At 43.8% G+C, this 20011-nt stretch overlaps 1 protein-coding gene across 2 annotated transcripts in view; it reads left to right on the top strand.

Annotated features, from left to right (window-relative positions):
- Nucleotides 1–20011, top strand: part of ANKS6 (ankyrin repeat and sterile alpha motif domain containing 6) — a 464962-nt gene that overhangs the window by 223576 nt on the left and 221375 nt on the right. The gene's annotated exons all lie outside the window — the stretch shown is intronic.

The raw sequence follows: 20011 nt of genomic DNA, 5'->3' as shown, positions 1-20011 counted from the left end.
TCACCCTCCCTGCCCAGGTCTGCTCATCCATTCACTTTGGTCGTTTGTATGGCAAGTTCTGCTCTATTCAGTTTGCTTGCTGATTTCCTGGACTTTTTTTTTGTATATTTATTATTTCACTTCACTTAATTTGGTTTGTGGTTTTTTTTTTCGATTTTGCTTTTTTATTCTTTTTTATTGAGTGCACACCGCGATTGGCAGATTTGAACGTAGACTTTGCACTGCGGATGTAAGTTCATGTGTAGTATACATCTATTGTGCTTTTACAATATAGACTTGTTTTTTAGGTCTCGGCCTGCGATCACTTAACAGGTAACAATGGTGCAACATCTTGGATGCATAAAAACTACTGCTATTTTAAACGATAAACACTTGCATGAAGACCTTACTGAGCTATAGGTGTTAGGCGTGCCACTTGTGACTCCTGACCCATACAGTCAGTATGGCGGGACCCATACTGACTGTATGGGTCCCGCCAGCGTCTTTTGTCCCTATTGGCACGACGGTCACAGCTGTTGCGTCACTGACAGCTCCAGCGAATTGTACGCTGCATTTTTGCAGTGATCAATTGACTGCCACAAAAATACTGCCCAGGCATGCCAACTGGCAGATACATTTCCCAATGGGGGAGGATCTTATAGGAGATATCTATAAAGGGACAAAATCATGAGCCAATTGCGTTTACACTGCATGAGGGCACAAGGTCAAGAGAAGGGGTCAGGGCTTTGGGCTGAGATCTCCCCCCAAAACAAAAGCTTCTGAAGCTACCACTAATGCCCTGGGGAGTATGTAAAAAAAATAAACACCCATGAAATGCAGCAGCGCCCACCCTCCAGATATGAGCTGGAAACCCATTTCCCACAACCCACACCTGCATTGTGAGACAGCAGTGTGTATGAGAGACAGCAGTGTGAGAGACAGCATTGTGTATATGAAATACAGCAGTGTGTGAGAAACAGCAGTGTGTGTGAGAGAGACAGCAGTGTGAGAGAGACAGCAGTGTGAGAGACCTTATATTTGTTTTGGTTTTTGAAACCTAAATAAAACGCATCGTTATTTCCAATGTCAATAGCTCAAACTTGTGTTAATATGCAACCTATTGCATTGCAAATACAATAGGTCTCGCATTTGTACAAGATTAAGCTATTGCATTGTAAATGACAATGCCATTTATTTATCTGTTTTCAAAACCAACACATAAATAAAAAGTTTGTCATTTACAATGCCAATAGCTCTAACTCTTGCAAAGGCGAGACCGTTGCATTGTAAATGCTTGTTAAATACACTCTTGAGGCACTTGAAAAATGTGATGCAGGGAACTCATAATTCATCCGTATTTAGCAAATTCTGTAAATATCAGAATCTCTAGCATGCCTACGCTTACTGCAAATATGTGCAGTTACACAACTCTTATTCAATAATAAACTTTATTGCGTGATTAATAAAAATCTTTGCAATGACTCTTTAAAAAAAACTTTGGAGTAGATACATAATCAAAAGTTTTACAAAAAAAGTTAAAAACAGTAAAAGAGGGTAAAAGATGTGGACGAAAGATCCGTGCAAACTGATGCAATACATTGTGTTTGTAAAAAGAGAAAAGCATTTCGAGGTTTACTGAGTCTTTGTTAATCAAAAGAGAGTTTCTTGAGATGCAAAAGCGAGTCTTATTGAGTCAAGTTCAATCGCTGGCCTCTGGGTTTTGGATCGTGTTAACTGTTCTCATGAAGCGCACTAGGCTGCAGGCTAATTGAGTATCTTCTCCCTTGAAGCTAATCATCAAGGCTTGTCTGCGAGTTCGCACACCTTTTTGATTCCAGAGCTGTGTTAATTTGCCCCTTCCAATATAGCAAAATGTATGCAAATTCCTAAATATAGCCGATATACCCCTCTTTGGCAATCCCCTCTTTTTCCGCAAAACATTAACGATGGGACTTTTGCTAACTGGGAGAGCCTTGGACTTACCTCTCTTTTCGATCTTCTAGGTCCTGATAAAAAGCTCAATTTTAGTGTCCTCCAGACTCAATATGACATACCTAATAGGGACTATCTGAAATTTTTTCAATTGAGGTCAAGCATTGGTCACTTGCTTCCTAACATAAAGTGGAATAAAATATCCCTTATGGAAGACATCCAGAAACCCTCCTCCAGTATAGGCACATTCTATAACACTCTTCTTGCCAACTCAGCCGACGACATGGAACATACGGAAGCAGTCTGGGCCAGCAAATTAGATAACCCAGATGTGGACTTAGATAAGGTATTGGCACTGGCCTCCCAACTTCTACTTTCAACTAACTTAAAAGCCCAGCTATATAAAACAGTTTACAATCTCTATTATACCCCGCTAAATTGTATACATGGGGGAAAACCTCTAGCGATCGCTGCCCTAGGTGCAAAAGCGGACCAGCGACTCTTGTACACATGTTTTATGATTGTGACAGCTTGGGGTTCTTTAAGAAGATGATTTGGGAGTTCTGGAAAGAGGTGTTTGGACGGGATTTGCCGGAGTCTCCTACTATCTTTATGCTGGGATATGATTGCACTCTGAGATTGCGCCACAATGAGGAATCAATCTTATTTATTGGCACTGCAGTATACCGCATTATTTTGGCCGCTCGTTGGAAGGAGGAAGATCCTCCGAGCTTCCAAATGTGGCTTGCTCGGTTTTTGGCAGTCTATAATTATGAATTAGCATGTTATGCTACCAGGGGGGTAAAATCTAGGATGCAAGGGGAAAAGGTGTGGTCTCCCATTATTGCCTGGTCCACCCTATCCTCTTCTATGTGATAGTCAAGATTCCCCAATTGTTTTTGCAGACCCATATGCTTCGATATTTCGGCAGCATGGCTGTTTGATTGTTTTACTTGGCTCTAAAATATGCTGCCAATATATTATTGTCTTTTGTATGTAATATGTTAACCTTTGTTGTTTTGTAGGCTTTTTCCTTTTCTGCTTGTTAAAAAATGTTCAGTTGCTGTCTTTTATGGTTAAGCATTTGGATAACCTGTATTGGAATTGCTTTCACAAAAAAAAAAAATTAAAAAAAAAAAAAAATTGCCCCTTCGAGCACTGTCTAGAGCTTTGCAGCTACATAACAAGTGCAGAACGTCCTCCTTTGGATATTCGCAAAGCCTGCAATTGGAATTCGGTTCCAAGCGTTTCCATGGGGGAAGATGCACTTTTGACGGAATTACCCCCATCCTCAGCCGCAGGAAATCTTCCCTCACCTTCCTTGAGAAGCTGGTGTTGAGGTATGGCTGAGGTAGGGCGCTAGTGTAGCCTTGGATCACGAACCACCCATGTGATCTCCTGGTTAGTGCGGCTTTGTCTTCTTCCATGGAAAGAATTTTTACTGACTTGTTGACAAGGCGCTTGAAGCACTTGTGTGAACAGCTCGAGTGCCAAAGGTCTTCCAGTGCAAGGGATTTTATAGCTGCTTGAAGGTACACCGTTGCGGGGGATTCCTTGTTTGTCTCCTGCTCTTTCTAAAGGGGGGCGTTCAAGGAGTCTGGTTCAGCATTCTTTATTTTGTGCCAGCATTTAGCATATGCACCTTTACGTGCTATTTGCTGCTTCTGTAAACCAAACTCCAACCTTAACTGTGCTGGGGAGGTGTAGGGGGGAGTGAGAAGAGTATTCGGAGTGTTTTACTTACCACATTGTCTAGAGTGACCTCCTCTCTCCCTCTCATGCATTCACTGCCATATGTTATTGATGGTAGTAATTTTGCGCGAAATATATCCAGCAAGGGGATTAAGTTTGGGCCCGCTATTTTGTTCTTAATATTTTTTAAAGCGATGGCCAGTGAAATCCCTCTGTTTTTTATTGTTGTTGCGTGTCGCTGGAATGAGCCGTTGGAATCAAAAGTTATCCCCTTATATTTGTATTTCTTAACTGTTTCCATTTTTAGGTCGTGCAGAGACCATTGAAATGTTTGCTTTTTTGATTTTTGATTGAAAACCATCACCTTCGATTTTTCCATGTTTATGGTCAGGCCGTTTTTATCCGAGAATGTACTTGTATTAATAAGATGTTGCAGGCCTACTGGGGTGTGGCTGATTAGTATCAGATCATCTGCATATAATAAGTTCGACAGTGTAAGCCCCCCTAGCTTAGGGATGGTTGCAGTTGTCCAGATCTTTAGAAAGGTCAGACATAAAAAGGTTGAACAGGGTCGGTGCGAGGACGCATCCCTGTTTCAGTCCTTTTGTGGTCGGAATCTCTTTTGATAAACAATTGCCGGCCCCCAGTTCTATTTGGATCCAAGTATCTGAATGTAGTAAGATCAGTAAGTTGAGCAATTTGTTTTCCACCTCCCACTTTGAAAGTTTTGACCACAATTTCCCTCTATCAATGCTATCAAAAGCAGCTGAGAAGTCGATGTAGCACGCATATAATGTTTTTTTGTGTTTGATGGCGGCATCTATCAGCAGGGAGAGGGCTAGGATGTTTGTCGAGGTCCCTAGATTTTTTTGGAATCCAGTCTGGTTGATGGGGATACATTTTTTGTTTGACACCCAGGAGGTTAGTTCTTCCAAGAGCAGCCCTGAGAAGTATTTTGCATCTATATCTATAAGAGCTATGAGTCTGTAGTTCTTAGCCTCATTCTTGTTGCCTTTTTTATAGATTGGAGCTATTATTGAACCCCTCCAAGAGGACGGAAATTGTACAACCTTCCAGATTTCTACAAAGAGCTGGAGGAGTTGTTCCGCCCAATAGGTTGGGTCTTGTTTATAGACAATGGGAGGGATTCCGTTTGGGCCTGGGGCTCCCTCTTTCCGTCCTTTCGCAATTCGTCCCTTCAGTTGTTCAATCGAACTTGGGAAGTCGGTGTCAGCAGCTAGGGGCTTAAGGGCCATCGCGATCGGCTTACAGAGTTCCGGGTTTCGGTGGCCCATGCTTGGTACTTCATCATTAAAGTGTTGGAACAGATAGTTTACCCAGGATACCTCTGTGATGTGGGAGTTCACTCCAGGGGCATTCGGATTATCTATTTTATTAACAGTTTTCCTAAGTTTTGCACTGTTATTATTTTTTGAATCGTAGAGAAGTTTTGCCCAAGTTTTTTCCGCGGCTTCTCGTTTGATTCGCCACAGGATTTTATTCTTTTTACACTTTAGTGATCTCAGTTTAGATGCTAAGTCATTGTCGCTCCCAGCTTTCCGCAGCTCGCGAAGTGTTCTGTTGATGGCTGTTTTTACTGCCCTTAGATTAGGCGTTAGAGAGGATTGAGAGTAATTTTTTGGGTTGCTTGCCGGGCTAGACGATGTTTTATTTTGGCTTGTCCGTACCCTGTTTTCTTTAGCGACATTATGCTTAGTGTTCTTTAGGCCAAAGGATTTCAAGAAGGACTCCCAGGCGAGTATTTTGCTATCGTTCAGCTCATCAGCACTTTCCCAGCACATCTTTGCTTCCTGCATTAATCGTACTGGGTCGCTAGTGTTGCACTTAATTCTGTTGCATTTTGCTGAGGTCGTCAGCTTTGGGCCATTTACTAAAAGTGTTAGCGCTGTCCCTTGTGCCCTCAGTGACAGTTCTTGCGGGAGATGGTCACTGCAGTCAGATATTCCGATTTTAAAATCTTGTACTAATGCGAACAGTGAAAAAGACAAGAAGGTGTAGTCGATCGCCGATGGTGTAACCGAGTTGTGGAAGGTTGCTGCTTGGGGAGGGTCCCCCGGTGTTCGCCCATTTGCCGAAATCAGACCCAAATTGGTTAGATCTTCTGTTAAGCTTTTTGATAGATTAGTTTGTTTGCCCCAGGGGCACACTTCCAGAGGTAGAATCCCCCTGACATGCAAATAATCTTCCATTGGATAGTTCTTCCCTGATGATTTTGAAAGGAACATATTAAAGTCTCCTGAGACAATAAGGTTTGGATTGTCCACTACCGTTATTAGTTTGTTCAGTTCTGTCACCAGGGCAGTGGCCCCCTTTTGTTTTCCCTTTGGGTGCAGATAGGTATTAACCAGGATAACTTCTTGCCTATTGGAACCCGGTATTGAGATTTCCAGCTGAACTGCAGTGATCCCGTTTTCAGTTCCCGAAATATTTTTATTTAGCAGTTCTTTTACGTGGTTAATTGTTTGTATCGCGGTGTATATCGTTAAACCACCTTTCTCATGGCCAAATTTTGAGGTTCTCCTTGCTGGGCGGTGGTATGTTTTGAATCCCTGAAGATGGAGCGGTTCTGCTGACCAGGTTTCTTGTAACAGTATAAGTCATACTGCTGAAAATATAGCAATAGATCCTTGTTGATGATTTTTGCTCTTAGACCGTTTATGTTCCAAGAACACAATTTAAGCGACCGATTTGTATTTAAGGGGGTACCAATTCGTTCTGCAGATTGTCATTGGCTGCACTGTCTGAAGTTAATTGTTTTTGCAATCCAGTCCCATTCTTGTTTTTGGGTCGGAAGACCGTTGGTTATTTGCAGAGGGGGTGCACCAACCTTTCGTTCGATTGAGCATCCTCGTGCTCCTCTCAATATTGATTTTGTGGGAATATCTGGACGGTGTTTGCTCAAATTCAAGTTAGCATTTTCTTGTAGATTGCGGAGTAGTGGAGCTGGGTAGCCTGGGTTGAAGAATAGTTTGATTAGAATCCCCCATGCTTTTAATTTCTTTTCCTCTCTTAAGATTTTTTTCACCGATTCTCCAGAGTTCCAGATTGTTTTTGTTATTTCCTGCTCAGAAAGATGTTTGAGAGTGATGAATTCGACAGCCTCCAAGTCTTGAGTAATTAGCGTAGCTAAAGATGTAATAGAGTTCAACACTCGTAAGATATTTCTTCGATTTAAAATATCTTCGCGCCCTTTGGATCTGTAGTCAGGAATGAAGAGTATTATTTTGGGCTCTTCGTGGTTGGTGGCTTCCTGCCTCTGTTCGGGATTTAATGCCCATTCTATGCTTTTGCAGTTACTGTATTCATGAGAGCTTTCTTGGGAATATGTCTCTCTTTGGTTCGGCAGACCCGAGTTGGCTGTTGATACCCGTGCTGTATTCTTGCAATTGCTGTAGACTGAGGGCGCCTGCTCACTTTGCGTCAGCTGACCCAAGTTGGCAGTAGGATCACGGGGTTGCGTCAGCTGGCCCAAGTTGGCTGTGGGGTCACGGGGTTCGTGCTTTGTGTTGTCCTGCCTTTGCCCCAATGTTAATTCTAGGGCTGTGCTTTGGGTTGAACCTGGGTTTTGCTCTCTCTGAATGCGGGGTACCTTGTCCGCAGTTGTGTGATGTTCGTGTTTTATTGCTAGTGTGGAGATACAGATGGCGGAATTCCAAGGATTAGTTCCTCCAGTTGATTGTACCACCAGGTTGTCCGCAGTTTGTAACCTCATTGACTCGATGTGGAAGGGGTTTTTTGAATACTTGCTTGTCGCCCCTAAGTCAACTTGTACACGAGCTTCTTCAGCTGAACCCCTTATAAGATCAGCATCTGTTGCTATATTCTTGGCAGACATTTCCTCTGGGCTTATAAGAGCAGGGGAGATTGGAGGGCTTTGCCTTGCCCTTTTGCTTAGATCGTCCTTAGTGCCTCTTTGTTCTGTCTCTAGTTCCTGCAGCAATTTGTTTGCTTGTGGGAAGTATGTTGCATGTGTGTTCCCTGCTTTCTCCAATGGCGGACGCCTCTCTGGTTGATCTCTGCTGGTTTTCGTCGTGCCGGAGCTTATGTGCCCCTGCCGTTTGTTGTGGGTTCTGTACATTCAGTTCCTTAGGGTGATTAATTGAGTTGTTTGAAACCATTATAGCAATGGGAATAACCGCCGATTGGATTTTTTCTGTTATCTCACAATCTGGGTTTATTCTTTCCTTGCTTGCTGCTGCCCATGCTGCTCTGTGGGAGTCATTTATAGATTTTATATCAATTAAGAGCTCACTCATTACATCTGGTAAAGATGATAATTTATCAATGATTGAGTAACAAGTACAGCTTGGTGGGTTAATTGTGGGTTATGATTGAACTTTTTTGATCATCTCATTCAGATCTAGTAGCTTGGTGTCGATGTTGATGACGTGGGTCGTTAATCAGGTTAGCAGATTTAATTGGATATCCATTTTATCCGAATGATATTCCATTGCTTTTGTCGTGAGGTTCATGGTGTTTAACAGTGATGCCCAGAGCCCGCACTCTTCTGTGTTTAGAGTCTTTGGGGAATCAACCGTTTTGGTTTCTGTATCATGAGGGAACGTGGCACCTTTACCATGGGCAGGTGTTTCTGCCTTTATCTCCCGTTCTTCAATTATCACGGGAAATGCGCTGTTTGCTAATGCTAACTCTGAGTGCTGAGTTATAGTTGAAACCGAGAGTCTCGTTTGCGGTGAGATGTTTGACTCCAACGCAGCGGTGTGTACGGGACTTGCTGGCATATACTGGGTCGTATTCGGACCAGGATGATTTGTTTGGTGTAAACTGTTTAACTCCAAAGCCAGATCAGGGGACTCCCGCTGTGATTTTTTTGCTGAGGTGGCGTGGAGTGAATAGTTTAGCGATGATGGCTGTTCTAAGTGCTCCTTGGGAGAATGCTCTTTGTCTTGATTGTCAGGCTCATCTGCTGGCTCATCTGCTCTATGTTCTCTTATCACGGTTGTGTCCTTGTTCACTTCAAAGCTTTTATTTTGCCACCTGGGATTATTTCCGTCGGTTTCAGAACATTGAAAGCTCTTTGCTACTGTAACTAAATTAGGCGTTGAGTCTCTGTAAGGTTTAGGTGGACTTTCATTGACCAAATGACACGCCAATACCGAAGCCGGTTTTAAGGCTCTTGCTGAGTCTGCAACGTCGTGTTTTGTTAGGATGATTATTTCCGGAAGCAAAGGGGAGGGAAGGCCCTTCTGAGTGGGGCTCATATGGTTTAACACGGCCCCAGCATCTTTTACAAAGGCATACTTGGAGAAAATTTTAGGTTGTACAAGAAGTTTTTTTGATTTTTGATGGTTATGAATTTGTTGGTCTGTTTGACCTAGCGCTAATCCCTCTGGACCCTCAGCTTCATGCATAAGGGTAACTAAGAAGTTGTCTTCTGTGTTTGTGCCAGGTTTTGTTGGCCTTGATAGTTTTTCGAGGCTGTCGGAGGAGGCATTAAGTAGCTTGTTTTTCTTCTTCCGGTTGCTCACTACTGTAGAAATACTTCTTCTTTCTTTACATGATCTCATGATGGCTAAAGAAGCTGATGTCAGCCAAGGGGGGGGGGGGGGGGGGGGGGGGAAGTAATCCTGCGCTGCGCTGTCCTTTCAGTAGAAAACACCCCCCCGGCACCCCTCACCTGACGTGCAAATGCCACTTCTTCTCGACTATGATTTCGTGGCTTTTTAAAGAACGTCACTTTAAAGAACATCACTTGTGTTTTTTGAGCTTTTTATGCTTTTATGCTTTGAACGCTGTGCTGCGTTGCGTAACACTTACGGAACATGCAGTGCTGCGATGCTGTGATGAGGCCAGTTGGAAGGTTCAGCTGTGGAGCGGCTATCTAGGTCAAAAGTAAATTGGGGGGACCACAGTGCCACAGTGCCTTAACTCCGTGGCGCGTGACCAGTGTCCACAATGTCCACAGTGTCCACAGCGTCCAAGGTGTCCCGGGGTCCACGTCTTTGTTCGTGCTCTCTCTCGCTGTCCAGGCTGTGCAGGCTGGCAGGCTTAGCACAGCTCTCCTCTCTGTGATCTGCTCCGTGCACCTCCGTGCACCTCACTTCTGGGCTATGGGCTCTGATCTCCCGCCTGCTTATTTGCCTGCTGGATTGCTCACAGGCTCGTCAGAGAAAGAGAGGTGAGGCAGAAACAGAAAGACAAAGAGCCACGGAAGCTCGTGTGCCCCTTGGGATCGGATCGTAGGGGTCGGGACAGGCGCGGGCTCAAGGGTTGGTGGAAATACCGGCGTCACCCAAAACGTCCGGAGCTACCCGAGTTCACCAGGTCACCAGGTCCCTCGTCCTCTCCCTCTGCTCTCTCCGCGGCTCATCGTCGCCGCCTCACCACCGCTGAACCGCCGATTCTCGTGTTCAGGTGGTTAAGCGACTTCGGCTTTCCTCTGAGGCCTTATGCGCTTTTGTTTGGCGCCTTGTTTGGCGCTTTGCTTGGCTCGCGCTCACGATCACCGCCGCCGCTGCCTCTGCCGCTGGTAGCACTCTGCTCGCTCTCCTCAGTCTACAGTCTGTTCTCTGGCGCCACCTACTGGACACAGAACTCTTATTCTGTTTTATGTTGCTTTGGAACTCACTTAAAGGTTTTTTTGTAGCTGCATTTTAAACACAGTATGGTGTTTCTGGGGAATGACAAATGTTATAAATATCAGCATCTCTGACATGTTTATGCTTACTGCAGTGTAGTGGGGAGGGGATGCGGCCTAACGCTAGGGCGTCGATCTCAAATCTGGGGAACCGGGCTTGAGTCTCTGCAATGGGCTCAACATCCTGTAATTCTGGGCAAATCACGTAATCTCCTGTGCCTAACAAAAATGAATGTGTCCTTGTGGAACGCAACTGGTGCTCATGTAATGCGCTCTTATACCTGATATCTTCGGGTCAAGTTTGCGCGATATAAAACTCAGAAAAAATTGAAAAAAATGTGCAGTTGCACACTTCGTATTCTGCTTTATGTTGCTTTGGAACGCAATCAAAGGGTTTTTGCAGATTCATTTAAAAAACATTACGGTGTTTCTGGGGGATTACAAACTCTGTAAATATCAACATCTCTAACATGCCTATGCTTAATGCAATATGCTGGTTCACACTTCTTGTTCTAGCTTGGTTTGGAACATACTTTTTTTTTTATACGTTTTTTATCATATTCTCATAAATCATACAACAACAATACAGGCTTACAATAGTACTCGCTTCAAAAAAGAAACTGAGTTATATCACTGACCTATTAGTACAGTAGATTACAAGTTTTATAGTGTATCCAACTGAGGTACAATATCTCACTCATTAGCTGATGTCACTACATTTGGATGAGATAGAAGGTAGTCAGAGTTATCTAATAGTCTCTTGGCCTAAATCTAGGAGTTCCTCTTCATACGTCTTCAAAGTGTCTCTACAATATGCCATATCCCGAAGCCATTGTTTACTACATGGATATCGTTTGCCCCCCAATGCATTGATACTTTATTTTTCACCAATAGTAACGCTATTATGCAAACTTTAAGTTTGACAGCCCGTAAATTGGTCACCAGCCCTATTAAACATATCTGAAGTGTACAGTCTATTTTGGTTTCGAACATATCACTTAATATTCTAGTAACATCTTCCCAATACTTTCTAACGTGAGGGCACTGCCACGCTAAATGAATAACGTCAGCTTTGGCTGTGCTACATCTTTGGGAATGTGTGTCAGCTCGAAGCCCAAATTTGTGTAATTTAAGCAGCGTGTGATAAGTTTGATGCAGATACTTATAATGTATGATGCGCAGATTACCATTAGGGGTGAGCATATCAGTCAGGGCGCAACAGGTAAACCATTCCTCGTCAGTAAGGTGTACTTCCAGTACTTTATTCCACCTATCCAGTGCTTTAAACGTATTGCCCTCTAAGTCTTCTTGAAATAGTATATATAATTTCGTTACAAGATGTATATTATGAGGATTAGTGATAATCATTTGCAACATTTTTAACATAGGTGGTTCATTGGGAAATGTGGAGCATAGATTTTTTATGGCACCTTGTCTATGATACGTAAATTTAAAGAGCAGCGTTTGGTTGCTAATATACTTAAATGCATCCGCTTCTATGAAAGTGCCATCTTTATAAAGATCTTTCATTCTATCTAGTCCCACACGTTGTAATAATTCCATTCCAACTTTTTCTTGAGTTACTGACAAAGCTGGATGGTGGTGTAGTGGCATTGCGGGTGAATACAATGGTAATTTACGTGCCAGCTTTCCCATTCGCTGCCATGCCAAGTTCGTAGTGCGAATTGTGTTTATTTCGTGTTTATTCACATGGGCACGCTGATGCTGCAGTATATTGTGTAGTGGAATTGGATGTGCATCGCCATTCTCAACCGCCATATGTGGCAGATAACGGATAGGGGGGTACCAATAGTGCGCATATTGCGCTTGAGCGCATAAATAATGTAGGAGAAAATCTGGTACTTTAAAGCCACCTTTTAAATAAGGTCATGTTAGAGTGCACATTTTGATGCATGCTTGTTTACCAGCCCATATAAGTTGGGTGACCGTGGTCAGCAATCTTTGAAATATAGCCGCCGCCGGTGTATTGGGGATGTTGTTGAAGAGAGAAAGAAATTTCGGCATTATGACCATCTTAACAATGGCCAGTCTATCTGTCAGAGAAAACGGTAGGTTTGGAACACACTTAAAGGTTTTTTCGTAGCTGCCTTTGAAACACACTGCGGTGTTTAGTGGGGATGTTTACTTGCTTCCCAGTCTTTCTTTTGTTTTCAAACATCACTTACGGCTTAGTCCAAAGATGCGTGCTTGCCTACACAATCTTTACCATCTTACACCTGTGATGGTTTTTTGGTTAAAAGGAGTTTAGTGATCTTTTTAACAATATTCATCCCAGTGAGAGTGTTTTTCCTCCAGGCATGAAATATGTAGGTATATGAAACACTCAGTCTGTCTGTAACGCAAGTCTTTTGTTGCACGGGTAAACCATGTAAGCACAAAGAAAACTGAACGCTGCCCATATAGAGTTCACACAGGGAAGGCTCTGGCAAGGGGCTGTGAAGATGGTAAAACCACAACAGGGAAGTTTCCAGCAAGGAATAAAAGATGCCACAACATGGCTTTCAAGTCCAGCACAAATACCTCATAAATCATTTGCTTATTTCCAGGAAGTTTATACCTAATCTGCCCTTGAACCAAGGACAAAAGGCAGAATTACAGTTGCAGAAAAGGACAAGCATTGGCATAGCCAATGGGACTCACCTTTGAGACCTTATAAGTATTTTGCCATGCAGCACGCATATATAATTAATATATGAATACTATATATAAATTAAACATTATGGAGCAGAGATTGGAACACGAGCAGGAAACCTAAATAAACATGTGTACTGAGAAACCCACTGCTACGTGTGTGTGCTTGGAGTGGGGACTCTTAACATGAAGTGTATAGGGGAAAGCCTAACATAAAAATAAGCAGCGGGGAAATGGAAACACTGCATTTTTACTCTTTTCGCTTGCAACAATAAAAATTATTTACATACCCTCAATGTCCACGAAGCAGAAGATTAGAGCCTGCTCCTGCCAGTAAACCACCAAACTGGCTGCTGAAGGTGCCCGGGGCTTGTGCTGCCTCACTCGATGCACACGGAAGGGTTGGGGGCGAGTAAAACGCTGTGTTTGTGGTGGGGGTGTTCCATAATCCGCTGCCCCCGTGAGGCAGTGGCCCCCCCTGTTTTGCGCATGCGCATATTACGGCCGATGACGTAGTACCACGCCCACCATCATTCCGTGTCATCACCATTGCGCATGCTCTATTCGAACATGGCTCGCGTCTCGGGCAGAAAGCGCCCGCGGGGTCCTTGTGCCGACCTCTGTACACAGCCCGTCTCCGTACCCCCCACCTGCAGGCCGGTATTGCCCCGCATTAAAGCTGCTACATATTTATTTAAAATGTACGTGTTAAACAAATTCCTTTTCTGACAGCTCTCAGCGTATCCCCAGTAAGTGTCCACAGTTCTTTAGCCTTTCCTTGCTATCGGTCCATCTAATCGGCCTCACTCGGACTTCTTCTCAGACCCCTCTCCCTTTCCTGCTGTAATCAAATCTCCATCATAGATGGTGATTAACATGGCATTAATTAAAATGAATTTAGAAGTGTTCCAGCCTCGTACACCGCCTCGGGCTGCTGGTGGCTCGAGGCTGTGAACAATGTTGGCACAAGGACCCCGCGTGCGCTCTCTGCCCTTCTCCGCCCAGTGACGTAGGGGGTGCAGCCACACACAGAAATACAGTGACTCTCGGAACAGGGGGAGTGCTCCTAATGCAAAGAGCGAAAAAAACAAGGAGGTACTGCAGCTGCCGCCCTGTCACCGCTGCTTGTTCCAACAGCAAAACGCTGTCGGAGTGAACCTTTCATAAGAGTTGGGACATGCATCCACCCTTAGCCATTTGTAGGTTAAATACACTCGCAAAAGCCAACCCAGTGCGTGGAAGGAGTCAGATCCACATAGAGTAGATACAATAAGCCTTGCAGAGCAGCGCATGCGCACTGCGCTATGCTCGCCCTAACAATGACTAAATAATGAGGCAATACTATCCCTAAATATGCCGCATTAGGCTGCATAAGTTGACTTTTCTTGTTGCATAATTTAGTAAACCTTGTAGCATAGTTTTGTTTTCCCCTGCTGCATAATTTTAATAGCCCTGGATATGTGTCTCTTCACATACAGTGGGTGACCTGCTGTCTCCTCAGAAGGGGTAGGTCACGTCCTCCCTGCTAGATCAGCGGTGAATCCTAGCAGGTGTCCCGCAAGCCCACTCCCCCCGCCCCCAGCATTGTTCGGGCCACAGGGTGAAAGCTTTGGGAACAGGTAACTGATAAACGGTCGGGTGGCTATCATCAATAACTGATTTCTGGCAAGAAGTCTGATTGTGGAGCCGGAGACCTGGCCCGAAAGCCTCTCACATCCGCATACAGTGCTGCTAGTTTACTGAACGTGCACTGCAAACCTGATTGCCGCTGGCGTTTGGGCAGTCTTTTATATAAGAATAAAATTCAACGAATTCCCGTTATTGACAACAGAAGGATGAAAGACTGGCTTAGCCTTGCTGGGATTGAAACCTGCCAGCTGGTGGTCACGCGCATTACTCTGCAGTAGGCGCATTGGCCTGCTTAGCTGCCTTAAATATACTTCTTGAAGTACAAGATTGGGCATAGTTTAAAATCTATTGAGTGAAATGTGGTTTTCAGAAATGCCCCCTGAGTCCACCAGCACGTGGTGCCCGTACAGCAGTCAGTGTATGATCCCCTCCTTTGGCACAATAAAAGACCAACGAGGGGCTCTTGAAATTACCAGTAGCCACATGTTCCGCACAAGAAGCGCACTACGTCGAGCTGCAGTGAATTACAGGGTCAAGGCTCCGCCGTTTTCACAGCCAGCACTTAAAGACCGGTGTCCCCTTGTGGAAGGGGGTACTACGCTGCAGTGCCAGCACTCCGTCCCTTCCTCTACCACTACACGCCTCACTCTAGCTGGAGGGACTTGGAGCTGGCCACGGATTCACTCTCACTAAGCTGATTTAAAAGGGTGAGTGCCCGCAGAGTGGGACGGCTTGCGGCCTAAGTGGCAGCGAGAATGTTTTTATTGGTGGCACAAAACTTCATTTTAAAAACCTAGTTCACGCTATGTTGAGCACGCAGCGTTTTCATATCTATTCAAAGTCACGACATTTGCTCAGCACAAAGTAAGAACTATATAGGTTAAAGGCAGGGCCACTGAAATTATGCGGCAGGGAAAGAAAGTATATGGCAAGGTTGACTATATTATGGAGAGAGGGAAAATTATACCGCACAATGAGGTACGTTTTGTGCTAGTATTACTGAATTACATTGTTGTTTTAATGAATGTTAACTCTCTATGGGCAAAAGTTTCACCCCATTAGTGCCATATAACACCCAAGCAAATCAATAAGCAACTGAAATGGGATCAGGCAACCTTTGGCAGCAACACCGGTTGTTAAGTGTTAGTAACTTCTGCCCTTATGTTGTTAGAAACGACAGATTGTGCAGCATATGATGGATTATGTGGCAAATATAACCAATCGGTTACTATACGGAAAACACCTCTGCCGCAGAACCGCGTAATTCTGGTTCTAGGTGTTTCCAGTATACAGGAAAATAGAAAGTCAAAAGTGGCCTGCAGAACTGCCACACTTCAAATCCCTCCTCCATGTGTCGCATACATACGAGCAGCATAGACTGTAGTCTTCTAAAATAGCCATTACTTAATTGAATTAAAAAGAAGCACTCATGAAATGCACCCAGTATATATATGTGGTACTGTTACGCCATGTGCTCTAAAGAAAGGTCCCAGTAGTCTGCGATAAGAAAAGTCAGAAAAAAACGCAAGAGGATCTCGTGCATAATTGTCTGCCAGCAATAGAACAGCAGTGCATGCACGCTGCTAGGCTTGGCCGAAAAACGAATTAAGCAATATAAGCATGGAATATTAATTCACGGAAAATGGAAGTACTCTTCCAATGTAAATTTGAGAGTGGAAATTGGCGTTAAATAGTAAAGCATATAATGACTTGGAGATATTATTAACTAAGTGATTAAACAGATTCTCTACAAAAATCACATAAACGGAAAGAGAGAAATAGGTGGGGGAGGTAAAATGGGCAGCAAGACAAATGTGTAGAAGGTTGGGATGCCATACAGTATCTCGTAGGGCTCCGCATTCCTTTCGTTATGTGGGCGCAACTTGTTTTTTACTTCTTTTGTCACAGAGAGGGTCGGTCGTTTGCAACAGGCTGGGACACTGACAGCAGCTGTGCTGACGTGTTTCCGGCTCTTTTACCGGTCCGGTGTCAGTCACACAAGGTTCCTCTTGATTTCTAGCAGTGGCATCATATTAGAACTTGCTCCCTGTTTCGAAGTGTTACCCCTTTTTGGGTGTTTGTTTCGGTACTCCCATTTCCTATTATTGCTGCTCTGTTTCCTCTTCTTTTTAATTTTTGATGGTCGCCTCAGGCTGGGTGCTGCTTTTCATGGTCCCGCCACTGTTACTCGCCCCAGGACCCCCGCACTGCCTCCTCACCTGTCACCTGTGGATCCGTATTGAAGCTATTTAACTGTGCGTCTGCGGCCCCCGGGGGAAGTAGGGTCACAGACCAGTCTTCCCCCGGGGTTTTCGCGCAAGGCACGGAAGGACAAGGTGGAGGGCGGGACTACAGGGGTTAAGGGAAGGGGTGGGATTGGGGAGGGCATATAAGGTGTCAGGAGAGGAAGATCCGGCCTCTTCCTGACACCTGTGCACCACCGGGAGGACATTTTATGTTTGTCCACCCGCCCACCCTACAGATTCAGGGTAGGACCGGGGTGGTTTTTCGAGGTCTAGGGATGCCATGTTTAGGGCAGGTTGCGGAGCAGAGGCGTTACGGTACTTTGGAGGGGTGGGGAGTCACATACGGGCGGATCCACCCCTCGGGTGGGGGGAGAACGGTACACAGGTGACTGATAGTGGGGCACGGGAGGCAATGAGCAATAAAGGCAAAGTCAACAGAGGATGCTTGGAGGGCAAGTGAAGGTGAGAATGGGGAGAGGAAGGAGGTTATCGAGTGAATGGGTGAAGAGTCAGACAGGTGAGAGGGTTTTGGAAAGCCAGAATGGAGAATGCGTGGGGATGGGATGGAAACGTATATTTCATGCATTGATGTACTGTTAATAAGTCTAAATGATTATGGAAACGTATATTTCATCCATTGATGTACTGTTAATAAGTCTAAATGATTATGGAAATGTATATTTTCATCCATTGATGTACTGTTAATAAGTCTAAATGATTGCAACTTTGTCCTAATAAATGGCCTTTTACACTTCAAGTAACAGCCTGGAGTGTAGTTATTGCGCGATGCACAGTGTGCGGCTGCACAGCCACTATGTCAGATACGGATCAGGTATGGGGGAATCACAAACTTGTAGAATGGGGAAGGACTAAATACAAGTTGTAAAGAGATATCCGTATTTAAATTGCTTTTATATCGCGATTACTATCCCTTACAAGCTGTTGTAACATTCTCTGGACGATGTGGATTAAAAGTGAGAACTAATGGGATTAAAAGTGAGAACTAACGGTAGAAATGGCAGGAGGGAATGAAAATAAGACGTGGTGAAAGAGAAAAATGCAGTCCCCCTTCAAAGTTCATAATTAGCAATGTATAGTGTGTAGGGTTTTCACGTCCTGCTAAAAGCGGTTTTATGCATGTCATTGCGAATCGTTAATGTGTAAAATGAAGGAGGCACTGCAGCTGCCGCTCTGCGCGCCGCTGCTCGCTCCCGCTGTAAACGCAGTGGGAGTGAAACTTTCAAAAGATGTGGGACATGCCCCCACCTTTAGCCATTTGCGTGCTTTCATTATAGAAAGACACACGCAAAAGCCAATCCAATGCGTGGAAGGAGTCCGACCCACACAGAGTAGATACAAGAAGCCTCGCAGAGCAGCGCATGCCCGCTGCTAGGCTCGACTAGAAAAAAAAGAGCTCTTCATCATTCTGTTTAGCTATGACTTCTTAAGGGCAAAGTAGGGACTCATCATTTTAAACCGCAGGCATACATCACATGTACGTAAGTGTTTTTCTTTCCCATAGCTATAACATGTAGCACTCACAGTAAGAGAACATATGTGCCTAAAGAACGCCCTAATTTAATGGCAATTGCGACAGTTATGCGTTACTATAACCACTCGGTAAAATAATTTGCTGTTTAGTACATAGCACATGCAATGGGTGAACCAAAGTTTATAAGGCAAGTACTGATGCACACACAAGGGCGGTGCATTCAAGCGAGCCACAATGACTGTAAAGCAGTGGCATTGTTATCTTTTCTTTATAGTAACCTACTGTACAATAAACATTGCAATAAATCACCTAACAGCCCGTGATCACAGGTACAAAGACAGGGGGGGCTTCGTGCACCCCGATAGGTACATGGGTCCCAGATGTTTATACACATGCCCACATATAGTCTTTAAGAAATCATTGGTACACCCAGATACAATTCTGGGTAATAACAGGAGTGGTTGTTCTGCTCCTAACAGGACAAAATGTCACTATTAAGCTCAACTATAAAAAAAACAGCACCCATGGAGAGGGGCGCCAAAAAAAGCAACAGAATTACCTTCATAAAAATAAAGCCATCTTTATCAGTTCCACAGTGCAATATGCCTATTTGCATTGTTGTAGGGAGGCTGGGTTCATATTACTTTCATATGTACACCCAAGGGAAAATCTGGGTAATAACAGGAGAGTTGTTCGCTATTCCTAACACAGCAAGAAGTCACTATTAAGGTGACCTATAGGGAACATTAAGAAACCTTAAATGGGGTGCCAAAGAAAGCCATAATGGTGCCTTTATAAAGATGGATACATCTATACCACTTACAGGCCACATTTTTTTTATTTCAAAGTATTTTATTACCTAAGTTCATTGCTGTAGGCACTCACAGCTTCCAAGGATGGTTTTTCATTTGTGGTTGATATCAGTAAAATCAGGGGCCTCTAAATCCACGCATACAGCTGTAAAGCATATATAAAGAGCACATGCAAAAGAAAACAACCAAATTCAATTACTCTGAATAAAGATTTATGGGCTAAGGGAATATTAGATTGTCCACAAAAATCTGGTTAACAGCTAACCGGTAATCACAAAATAAAAGGGTTCACAGTTACTCCTATAGATCATTACACACGCTCACATACCCAGGTAGGTCTAGGGCTGTGTGTAGATATGTATTTACATTTTTTCTGTATATCTGCATATATACTATGTGTTCACGGGGGAGAACACATGCCCTCTCAATGATAACAAGTGCTAAACCACACAATTTTTTCTGTTGAAACAACTGGAGTTCACTCCCTCCTCCACAATAGGCAAATACCACTATGCAAGCGATGCATAGTATGGGAATCTAGAAGATGTCCATAATGCAAAAGAAACTAGGTACCTACCTGCAACAATAGTTTTGCAGATTGAACTCTTCTAGATTCACATTCGACCCACCCACCTTACAAGTGAAGGAGAAAACTTACAAAATAAATAAAATAATTAAAGAAAGGTGTGATAATAAAAAAAATCCCAGGACCAAGTTATTGAACCCAAAATAGTACATAAGTACATTATAAGAAAACAAGGGATTACTACATGTATCATCTTATAATAGCAGGTGACGTCTCTTAATGTCACACGTATTCAACCGCATGTTTCATAAAGTAATCAATAATAAATCCGTAAACAAAGCATAAGAATACAGATATTAATGTTCTTTTGATTGAGGGCCCACAAATATATATACTCTAGCATATGTGGAACACACAACAAGCACTACCCTT

Source organism: Lissotriton vulgaris, chromosome 4_1 (genome assembly GCF_964263255.1).
Source record: "Lissotriton vulgaris chromosome 4_1, aLisVul1.2, whole genome shotgun sequence".
NCBI classification, from domain to species: Eukaryota; Metazoa; Chordata; class Amphibia; order Caudata; family Salamandridae; genus Lissotriton; species Lissotriton vulgaris.
Note: the sequence above shows the minus strand (reverse complement) of the source record. Positions and strands in the feature narration are given on the sequence as shown.